Genomic DNA, 12,433 nt, shown 5'->3' on the forward strand with positions numbered 1-12,433 from the left:
ATGGGCTCGTTTAGTTTATGCTGAAATTTTACTTAACATTCACCCAGTATTTAATGATTTTCACAGGTATTAAATGTATAGATTCAAGGGGTTGCCCACTAATGGACAAGAACAATAAAGGGTTCAGGGATGTGGACATGGACGCAAAAACTAACCTACCGTACTTCCACCGCTCCTACATAATCAGTGCTCCATAGCTTACAACATCTGGTGGGGACGTCAGGTGAGCGCTGCAGCCAGTCAGCAGCCACTGATGAGCTGATGTGTGCACATTTTGTTCAAGCGGACAAAACACTGATGGTGTTAGATAGTGGTGGTAGATACATACAATGGATGAAGTAAGTATTGAAAACGTCACCAATTTTCTCAGTAAATATATTTCTAAAGCTGCTATTTACATGATTTTCCTACCAGATGTCAGTAACAACCTATCCAATCCACACAGGCAAAAAATGAAACCATAGATGTCCATAAATTTAGTGATGTGTAATAATAATAATAATAATAATAATAATAATAATAATAATGAGAAATGAAACAGGGAAAAAGTATTGAACACGCTTACTGAAATGTATTTAATACATACAGAAGCTTTTGTCGGTGATGACAGCTTGAAGAGGCCCCCTGTGTGGAGAAACTAATGACATGCATTGCTCAGGTGTGATTTTGTCCATTCTTCCACACAAACACACTTAAAATCCTGAAGGTTCTGTGGCGCCCTGGACAAGCCAGGACGTCACAGGTACTACAACAACACACCCCACACCCCGGTTAGGAACATCAGAGTCACACACAAATCCTTGTTGCCTCCCTTCAGGGGCTGATGTCCACACCAGGTGGGGTGGAGCCAGGCGGTTGGCCCCACCCACCGAGGAGTTCACAGTCCTGGAGGTGGGAAAAGAGAGAACAGTTTGGAGAGTTGAGGGAAGTGGTAGTGGAGCAGACTGGCCGTGTCCGGGTACGTGGCCCGGGCACAGAAACAGCAAGGTTGGCAGATGGTGGTGACCATCTGCAGGCGAGGCCGATTGACGCACAACCGTAAGGACCGGGGATGGGCGGTGGCCCGCCGGTACCGGACCGGGGAGCGAAGAGAAGACAGCACCATTCGGCAAGGCCTACGGACCCCGACCAGGCTTGGAGTCGTCGTTAAACCGGTCAAATCCGTCAGCGACGGGAACCTCCGGGGTTACCCAGCAGCAAAGACCCGACTGAAGGCAACCGCTCAACCGTGAGGGGAAATACAGCTACCGCCACAGCTAGAGTTCCCAGGGCCAGAGCCTGCGGGCAAAAGGGGCTCCTCTGGCAACTACAGCGCTGGGGAGCGGGTCACCGGTGGGAAGCCATCGGGGCCGAAACCGTGGGTGGCATCACGGACTGACTTCCCAAACCCAGAAATCATCCCCTTTCACTCACGGGCGAGGAGCGCCGCTCGAGTCCCCGGATCCGGCCCACCGCTCAAGCCACCGAGCAGCAGCAGCAGCGCCGGACCCGAGCGTGGTGAGCGCAGCGCCCTCCGCGCCCGCGACAGTTCCATGACCTCTGAGCTTTAGTTCCTTCCATAAATGTTCTGTTGGATTCGGGTCAAGAGATTAGCTGGGCCATTCTGGCAGCTTTATTTTCTTTCCCTGAAACCAAATGAGAATTTCCTTGGCTGTGTGTTTGGGATAATTTTGTTGCTGAAATGTTCACTCTGATTACATCTTTATCATCCTGGTAGATAGCAGCAGATTTTTATCAAGAATGTCTCGGTACATTTGTCCATTCATCCTTCCTTCAATTATATGAAGTTTGCCAGTGTGGTATGCTGAAAAATAGCCCGACACCATGATGTTCCCACCTACAAACTTCACTGTTGGTATGATATTTTGGGGATGATGTCAAGTGCCCTTTGGCCTCTAAACATGGTGTGTATTATGGCATCCAAAGAGTTCAATTTTGGCCTCATTTGACCAGACTATATTCTCCCAGTATTCCCCAGGCTTGTTGAGCAAACTTTAAATGTGCTTGAACATGCTTTTAGTTCAGCAGTGGAGTCTTGTGTGGGGAACATGCATACAGGCCATGGAGGGTAAGAGCATTACTTATTGTTTTCCTTGAAACAATTGTACCTGCTGATTCTAGGTTTTTCTGTAGCTCTCCACACATGATCCTTTGTTTTTGGACAACTCTTCTAATAATTCTTCAAATTACAGTCATATGAAAAATTTTGGGCACCCCTATTAATGTTAACCTTTTTTCTTTGTAACAATTTGGGTTTTTGCAACAGCTATTTCAGTTTCATATATCTAATAACTGATGGACTGAGTAATATTTCTGGATTGAAATGAGGTTTATTGTACTAACAGAAAATGTGCAATCCGCATTTAATCAAAATTTGACCGGTGCAAAAGTATGGGCACCTAAACATAAAAGTGACATTAATATTTTGTAGATCCTCCTTTTGCAAAAATAAAAGCCTCTAGTCGCTTTCTGTAGCTTTTAATGAGTTCCTGGATCCTGGATGAAGGTATATTTGACCATTCCTGTTTATAAAACAATTCCAGTTCAGTTAAGTTTGATGGTTGCCGAGCATGGACAGCACACTTCAAATCATCCCACAGATGTTCAATGATATTCAGGTCTGGGGACTGGGATGGCCATTCCAGAGCATTGTAATTGTTCCTCTGCATGAATGCCTGAGTAGATTTGGAGCGGTATTTTGGATCATTGTCTTGCTGAAATATCCATCCCCTGCATAACTTCAACTTCATCACTGATTCTTGCACATTATTGTCAAGAATCTGCTGATACTGAGTTGAATCCATGCGACCCTCAACTTTAACAAGATTCCCGGTGCCGGCATTGGCCACACAGCCCCAAAGCATGATGGAACCTCCACCAAATTTTACTGTGGGTAGCAAGTGCTTTTCTTGGAATGACGTGTTTTTTTGCCTCCATGCATAGCGCCTTTTTGTATGACCAAACAACTCAATCTTTGTTTCATCAGTCCACAGGACCTTCTTCCAAAATGTAACTGGCTTGTCCAAATGTGCTTTTGCATACCTCAGGTGACTCTGTTTGTGGCGTGCTTGCAGAAACGGCTTCTTTCGCATCTCTCTCCCATACAGCTTCTCCTTGTGCAAAGTGCGCTGTATTGTTGACCGATGCACATTGACACCATCTGCAGCAAGATGATGCTGCAGGTCTTTGGAGGTGGTCTGTGGATTGTCCTTGACTGTTCTCACCATTCTTCTTCTCTGCCTTTCTGATATTTTTCTTGGCCTGCCACTTCTGGGCTTAACAAGAACTGTACCTGTGTTCTTCCATTCCCTTACTATGTTCCTCACAGTGGAAACTGACAGTTTAAATCTCTGAGACATTTTTTTGTATCCTTCCCCTGAACAACTATGTTGAATAATCTTTATTTTCAGATCATTTGAGAGTTGTTTTGAGGAGCCCACGATGCCACTCTTCATAGGAGATTCAAATAGGAGAACAACTTGCAAGTGGCCACCTTAACTACCTTTTCTCATGATTGGATACACCTGCCTATGAAGTTCAAAGCTCAATGAGGTTACAAAACCAATTTAGTGGTTTAGTAAGTCAGTAAAGAGTAGTTAGGAGTGTTCAAATCAAGAAATTGATAAGGGTGCCCATACTTTTGCACCGGTCAAATTTTGTTTAAATGCGGATTGCACATTTTCTGTTAGTACAATAAACCTCATTTCAATCCAGAAATATTACTCAGTCCATCTGTTATTAGATATATGAAACTGAAATAGCTGTTGCAAAAACCCAAATTGTTATAAAGAAAAAAGGTTAACATTAATAGGGGTGCCCAAACTTTTCATATGACTGTATCTCTCCAGGAATGGAGACAAACTCTAGCGCAGCGCCACCTATTGGAAGTAGCGATCCTAAAAATAATTCTTTTCACTTATCGGTCTGAAATCTTGTGGGGAACACATGGACATGGCCAGTTTATGGTGAAATAATGTTCTTTCCACTTTCGGATTATGGCCCCAACAGTGTTCACTGGAACTTTCAGTAGTTTAGAAATTCTTCTGTACCTAATGTACCAGTATGTTTTGCAACAATAAGATTTGAAGGATTGTCATGGTGTACCACAATGGAGAGTGATCTCCTCTACTTCAGGTTTTAGGAGATCGTAGTGCATGGCTACAAGCACACTAGTAGTGGTTGGATCTGCTTTGCCTTCCAGTTAGCTGTGCAAATTTTCCTTGGTCCGGTGCTATAAGGGTTAATCAGTTATTTTGGTCTCCTAAGGCTTTTAGTCCTGGGTTTAGTCCTGTTCCGATTTTTCCCACTCCCTTATGCTAAAAATACTCACTTCTCAGCTTGGGTTCTTTCCTGTGATAGCTTGATATACCTTGATCTTAATTTGGAGGTGTGAGTTGTAGACAAAGAAGTCGTTTAAGGAGCTGTATCTCAAGATTGCTGCTTGGAAGTATGTTTGGTGTCTTCTCATCCTTTATTTCCTTTTTTGTTTGTCTTACTAATTCTTTCCCTTTACTCCTGTCTGTAGCCCGGTGTGCACTGTATGGTTGCTGTTAGTTTAACCCTTATTTGTCTTTTCCCCTTTCCGTCCTTATTCTAGAGCGGGACTAGTGTTCCTGCTGCCCTGTGCACTAGTAAGTGTTGTGCTCAGGGAAAGACAGGGATAGGAACGTGATTGCCACACTGGGTGAAACAAAACACCTAGAAACCTCAGGGAACTCAGGGTTGCCCAGTGAAAGTGTCAAGAGTAGTCTCTCCTTATTCTTTCTTAGTGCAAGTTCATTCCTTCCTCACAGTATGTCTTCTGCCAACCAGCTCTTTGGTACAGCACGTCAACCAGGAGCATCCCCTTAGTGGTACCTAGTGTCTATTGTCAGCTACGTCCAACCTCTCCATCAGATGCTCTGCTAAAGACTGGGAAGGTACTTAGTCATGCCCATCCAAGGAAAGCCAGATTTGGCAGCAGTTGATCTACGTCCCTCTCTCCCGTCCATCTTGTAACGTGACATTTTGAGACTGTTTTTACCCATCATGAGATGTTTCTTGTGTGGCAACTTGGTAATGAGACCCCTTTTTATAGGCAAGCAGTTGAACCAGCTGATATTATTTTTCACTAAGTCACAAGTTTGCTTTTTACTGATAAATATCAGTTGCTATCATGATTTTCCATGGCTTTTGGCACCTCTCTTTCTTTATTTTTTTCCCTGTGTCATTTCTCATTATTACACATCACTAAATTTATAGACATCTACGGTTTTCTTTGCCTGTGTGGATTGGATTTGTTATTACCATTGTCTGGTGAGAAATTCATATTAATAGCACATTTTGAAATACAGGGTGGGCCATTTATATGGATACACCTAAATACAATGGGAATGGTTGGTGATATCAACTTCCTGTTTGTGGCTCATTAGTCTAAGGGAGGGGGAAACTTTTCAAGATGGGTGGTGACCATGGCGGCCATTTTGAAGTTGGCCATTTTGGATCCAAGTTTATTTTTCCAATGGGAACAGGGTCATGTAACACATCAAACTTATTGAGAATTTCACAAGAAAAACAATGGTGTTCTTGGTTTTAATATAACTTTATTTGCCCATTAGGTATTTACAATTTTATGACCACTTATAAAATGTGTTTAAAGTGCTGCCCATTGTTTTGGATTGTCAATGCAACCCTCTTCTCCCACTCTTGACACACTGATAGCAACACCGCAGAAGAAATGCTAGCACAGGCTTCCAGTATCCATTGTTTCAGATACTGCACATCTTGTATCTTCACAGCATAGACAATTGTCTTCAGATGACCCCAAAGATAAAAGTCAAAGAGGGTCAGATCAGGAGACCTTGGTGGCCATTGAACTGGGCCACAATAACCAATCCACTTTCCAGGACACTGTTCATGTAGGAATGCTCGGACTTGACACCCATAATATGGTGGTGCACCATGTAAATAACTAATGAATGAATAATGTTATGTTAAAACCAAGCACACCATTGTTTTTCTTGTGAAATTTTCAATAGGATTGATATGTTACATGACCCTCTTCCCATTGGAAAAAATAAACTTGAATCCAAAATGGCCAACTTCAAAATGGCCACCATGGTCACCACCCATCTTGAAAAGTTTCCCCCTTCCCATATACTAATGTGTCACAAACAGGAAGTTGATATCACCAACCATTCCTATTTTATTTGGGTGTATCCATATAAATCGCCCATCTTGTATATTTACTTAGAAATTCGGTGATGTGTTCAATACTTATTTCAACTGCTGCATGAAATGCTTTGCCTCATAATGCTAAAAAATGTGATACTCTGGGAACCTGTGATATCGCTGACAAGGGAAAGTTATTCTTTCTGAAACACATTACACATTTTTGGTATATCCTGACCTCCGTACTTTGCTGTGATACTTACGAAGTGCAAATATTTGTTTTTGAGAGATGCCACTGGCCAGGGCCCTCTCGAAGATGGATGTTATTACAGTGTTTGACCATATGTCCATCCTTTATCACCTCTGGATTCCTTTAGCACGACTGATGCTTCATGTGCTATGACTAGATCTAGCTACAATCCCTGCACTTTAGCTCCTCTAATCCTGCTGTCAATAGTGACAGGTGAGAAGTTTTACAGAGGGAGATCACTTCCTCTGTCAGCCCATCGGTACCCCAGCAGTGTGGTCGCAGGGTGCCAATATGTTGCTATGGCAGCCAAAGGCATAACAGTGATCTGTGTAGTTTCATATACCTCAGCCTAGCATATCCTGCTGGAGTTGGGGTTTAATGTTCGACCTGTCAGTCAAACACTGATGATCAAAAGTTTATCAATGCGATCATGGAATCTTATGTTCAGTTCCTTTTGTGGGACTTTTAAGTATTGTAGAAAAAGATTTATATTTTTTACTGTAGAAAAAAATGACAATAAAACCCCCCCACAAATCTCAATTTTAAGATTAAAGAAATGTTTTATTTGTGGAAAAAAACAAACTCCTACATAAATGGCATGCATTTAGCATTGCTGCGTTACTAACGATCCATTCTATTAAACTATATTATTATTTTTCCACATGGTGACAAACATTAAAAAAGAAAAAAGCAACTACACCATAATTGCTGTTTTTGTCTATCTTGCCTCACAGAAAATGAAATAAAAAATGAATCAAATTATCCAAAAATAGTACTAGTAAAAACCACCATATATATATATATATATATATATATATATATATATATATATATATATGTATATATATATATATATATATATAAATATATATATATACCAGTTGTACTACCCGGCTTCGCCCGGGTTAATAACTGTTGTTAACAAAATAGAATGTATTAACATTCCCGGGATAGAATGTATAAATAGAATGCATTAACGCCCGGGATAGTAACTGTCTCTCTGTTTCTTTCCCATTCTCTGTCTGTCTCTCCCTCTGTATATATGTCTGTGTCTCTCTCTATCTCTTTGTCTGTCTGTCTTTTTCCCTGTCTGTCTCTCACTGTCTCTGTCTCTTTCTCCGTCTGTCTCAATCTCTTTCCCTGTCTCTCTATCTATCTCTTTCCTTGTCTGTCTATCTATCTCTGTCACTTTCCCTGTCTGTCTCTTTCCCTCTCTTTCCCTGTCTGTCTCTTTCCCTCTCTTTCCCTGTCTGTCTCTTTCCCTCTTTCCCTCTGTCTCTTTCCCTGTGTCTATCTCTTTGTCTGCCTCTTTACCTGTCTTTGTCTGTCTCTTACCCTGTCTGTCTCTTTCCCTTTCTTTCCATGTCTGTCTGTTTCCCTGTGTCTGTCTCTGTCTCTTTGTCTGTCTCTTTCCCTGAAAGAGGCAGACCCAGACAGGGTAAGAAACAGACATAGACAGGGTAAGAGACAGACACAAAGAGACAGACACAGACAAAGAGACAGACTGACAGGGAAAGAGAGACAGGGAAAGAGAGAGACAGTTAAAGAGCCAGACACAGACAGGGAAAGAGACAGACACAGCTAGAGTAATCAGTTATTCACCAAAAAACCTGCCTCCATTAAAGCGAATGGAGCTGGGAGCCACAGTGCAGCCAGAACTTCAGAAGAATGCGCAGCCACGCCCTCATATGGAATGTTGGCATGTCACAATGCACCCAGGGAAAGAGACAGACAGGGAAAGAGGCAGACACAGACAGGGTAAGAAACAGACATAGACATGGTAAGAGACAGACACAAAGGGGCACTTTGCACACTATGACATCGCAAGCCGATGCTGCGATGCCGAGCGCGATAGTCTCCGCCCCCGCCACAGCTGCGATATCATAGTGATAGCTGCCGTAGCGAACATTATTGCTACGGCAGCTTCACATGCACTCACCTGACCGGCGACGTCGCTCTGGCCGGTGACCCGCCTCCTTATTAAGGGGGCGGGTCGTACGGCGTCACTGCGACGTCACACGCCAGGCGGCCAATAGGTGCGCAGGGGCGGAGATGAGCGGGATGTAAACATCCCGCCCACCTCTGTCCTTCCGCATAGCCGATGGGAGCCGCGGTGACGCAGGTAGGAGATGTTCCTCGCTCCTGCCGCAGGAACGAGGAACAACATCGGACTGTCGCATCAGCGTAATTATTGAATTCGCCGACGCTACACCGATGATACGATTATGACGCTTTTGCGCTCGTTAATCGTATCATCTAGGATTTACACACTACGATGTCGAGAGCGACGCAGGAAGTGCGTCACTTTCGACATGACCCCACCGACATCGCACCTGCGATGTCGTAGTGTGCAAAGCCCGCCAAAGAGACAGACACAGACAAAGAGACAGACTGACAGGGAAAGAGAGGGAAAGAGAGAGACAGGTAAAGAGACAGACACAGACAGGGAAAGAGGCAGACATAGACAGAGTAAGAAACAGACACAGACAGGTAAAGAGACATACACAGACAAAGAGACAGACTGACAGGGAAACAGACAGACAGGGAAAGAGAGGAAAAGAGACAGACAGGCTAAGAGACAGACAAAGACAGGTAAAGAGACAGACAAAGAGACAGACACAGGGAAAGAGACAGAGGGAAAGAGGGAAAGAGACAGACAGGGAAAGAGAGGGAAAGAGACAGACAGGGAAAGAGAGGGAAAGAGACAGACTGGGAAAAAGACAGACAGCGAAAGTGACAGATAGATAGACAGACAGGGAAAGAGATTGAGACAGACGGAGAAAGAGACAGACAGTCAGAGACAGACAGGGAAAGAGACAGACAGATAAAGAGAGAGAGAGAGACAGAGAGATATATACAGAGGGGGAGACAGACATTATAATTACATTTATATCTATTTGTTTTGTGGTTTTTGTGTGCAGAATACATTTTTGTTAATACATTCTATTTTGTTAACAGCAGTTATTAACCCGGGCGAAGTCGGGTAGTACAGCTAGTATATATATACATATACACACAATGTGTCCACCCATATCCTGTCCACTGCCATTAACATGAGAACGGCGGCAGCTATAGGCATAGAGGTGGTGTTTAGATATAGTAAAGTAGCCATGCACTACGCAATGAAACCACCTATAGAGACACCTGATGGAAAACAACGGAGTTTGCATTTTTATCTCGAAAACGGTACGAGATAGAGAAAAAAAGTGAATTGCAAAGTTGTAGGGCATCATCAATTCAATATGAATCAACACCTTGCATACAGAAATGCTATGATTAGAAGGTGTAAAACTCACAAGGCTGCGGACGTGAAGCGATGCCTCATGGAGACCTTCCAACAAGTCATTGGGTATGGTGGCTGCGTGGAGTGGCCTCCACGCTCACCTGACCTGACCCCATTGGACTTCTTTCTGTGAGTTGACATCAAACAGTAGGTGTATGTGACCCCTCCATCAATATTGCAGGACCTACGATGACGTATCACAGATGCTTGTGCAAACGTGTCACCTACCATATTGCACAACGTGCAGCAAGATACAGTATGCTGTCCAGAGTCCAGATGTGCATGGCAGCTGAGGGAGGCCACTTTGAGCATCAAAGTTAAATGAGCGCCATATGCGTGACCAGCATTCAATGTTTTGGAGGGGGGCCATGGGTTTCATATCATAACATTTCTGTATGCAAGGTGACGATTCGTATTGAATTGATGATGCCCTACAATTTTTAAATTCATTTTTTTTCTCTCGTTCCGTTTTTGAGATAAAAATGCTAACTCCGTTGTTTTCCACCAGGTGGCGCTATAGGTGGTATCATTGCGTAGCGCATGGCTACTTTACTATACCTAGACACCACTTCTATGCCTATAGCAGCCGCCGTTCTAAACTTAATGGCGGTGGACACTATATGGCTGGACACACTGTATATATATATATATATATATATATATATATAATATATAAAGCTGAATGTGTGTATGTATGTATGTGTGTGTGTGTGTGTGTGTGTATGTATGTATGTCCGGGATTGGCATCTGCACCGTCGCAGCTACAGCCACAAAATTTTTCACACTCACACTTCTGGACCCCGAGAGCATCATAGGCTACGTTTTGAGGGGAAATCTTAACCCCACTCTTTACAGTTCGCCAAAAAACCTGCCTCCTTTAAAGCGAATGGAGCTGGGAGCCACAGTGCAGCCAGAACGTCAGAAGAATGCGCAGCCACGCCCTTATATGGAATGTTGGCGTGTCACAATGCAGCCAGGGAAAGACAGACACAGACAGGGAAAGAGGCAGACACAGACAGGGTAAGAAACAGACATAGACAGTGTAAGAGACAAACACGAAGAGACAGACACAGACAAAGAGACAGACTGACAGGGAAAGAGACAGAGACAGACACAGGGAAACAGACAGACAGGGAAAGAAAGTGAAAGAGACAGACAGAGAAAGAGAGGGAAAGAGAGAGACAGGGAAAGAGAGGGAAAGAGACAGACAGGGAAAGAGAGGGAAAGAGACAGGGAAAGTGACAGAGATAGATAGACAAACAAAGAAAGAGATAGACAGACAGGGAAAGAGATTGAGACAGACGGAGAAAGAGACAGACAAAGAGATAGAGAGAGAGACAGAGAGATATATATAGAGGGGGAGAGGGGGAGACAGACAGAGAATGGGAGAGAAACAGAGAGACAGTTACTATCCTGGGCGTTAATACATTCTATTCATACATTCTATCCCGGGAATGTTAATACATGCTATTTTGTTAACAGCAGTTATTAACCCGGGCGAAGCCGGGTAGTACAGCTAGTATATATATATATATATATATATATATATATATATATATATATATAGTTCAGACCGAAAGTTTGGACACACCTTCTCATTCAAAGAGTTTTCTTTATTTTCATGACTGAAGATTGTAGATTCACATTGAAGGCATCAAAACTTTGAATTAATACATGTGGAATGAAATACTTAACAAAAAAGTGTTGGATGTTGACTTAAAGGGCCACTTAATATGGTGGTTATGGTGGTCTCCTAAAAAGAGCCACTCCTTGTGTTTTCTCTGGCTGGTCTCCCCGAGATCAGTGATTGTTTTGTCTTGTTGGTCTACTAGGCATTGCTACCACCTGGCCAGAATCCTACTCCACACTGATGAGTGGCAATACCCCAAAACAGCTGTCTGTGGATGGATACCTGGCCCTGGTATTTCCCTTGTCATATCTTTAAACTTGTCAAAAAGTTGGATATTGACTAAAAGGGCCACTTAATATGTGGGTTATGGTGGTCTCCTAAAAAGAGCCACTCCTTGGCTAGGTCCTTCCCGGAGGGATATCTGGCTAGTTTCTGTGTCAAGACTAGAGATGAGCGAACCGGTCGCGGTTCGGCTCGAGGTCGGTTCGCCGAACAGAGCTCCCGTTCGAGTTTGGTTCGTCGAACGTTCGACGAACCGAACTCGAAACAATAGGCTATAATGGGAGGCAATCACAAACACATAAAATTGCATTATAAATGTACACATACAGTTAATAAACATTGCCATAACACTTACCGGTCCCCGCGATCCCTCCTGCACTCTGTCTCCTGCCGCTATTCCATCCGATGATCGCTGAATCCTCCCGGTGATCGGCACTGCCAGCAGAGATGCAGGACCTATCGTGATGTCAAAATAGCCATGTGACCAGTCACGTGGCTATTATCTCATTGGCTACAGACTGGTCACATGACTATGACGCGTCATGTAGGACCTGCGAGTGCATCTCTCCGGTACACGGTGCACATTTGTGTATCACCGTGTACCGGCGACATGCTCTAGCACTCGGTCGACTCCCCGTTCCGTTAGGGACCGGCTGACACAGCCGGTCATTAACGGAGATCACCGTTGCCATAGCAACGCAGTTAGCGATGACGTCACCACTAACTGCGGCTCCGAGAGCACCGTTGCTATGGTAACGCGTCTGTCAGCGTTACCGCTGTTACCGCTGACAGCCAGCAGCACTGATCTCTCACGGAGTGAAGGCTGCACGCTACTTCC

The sequence above is a fragment of the Anomaloglossus baeobatrachus genome, chromosome 4 (genome assembly GCF_048569485.1).
Source record: "Anomaloglossus baeobatrachus isolate aAnoBae1 chromosome 4, aAnoBae1.hap1, whole genome shotgun sequence".
In the NCBI taxonomy this organism is placed as follows: Eukaryota; Metazoa; Chordata; class Amphibia; order Anura; family Aromobatidae; genus Anomaloglossus; species Anomaloglossus baeobatrachus.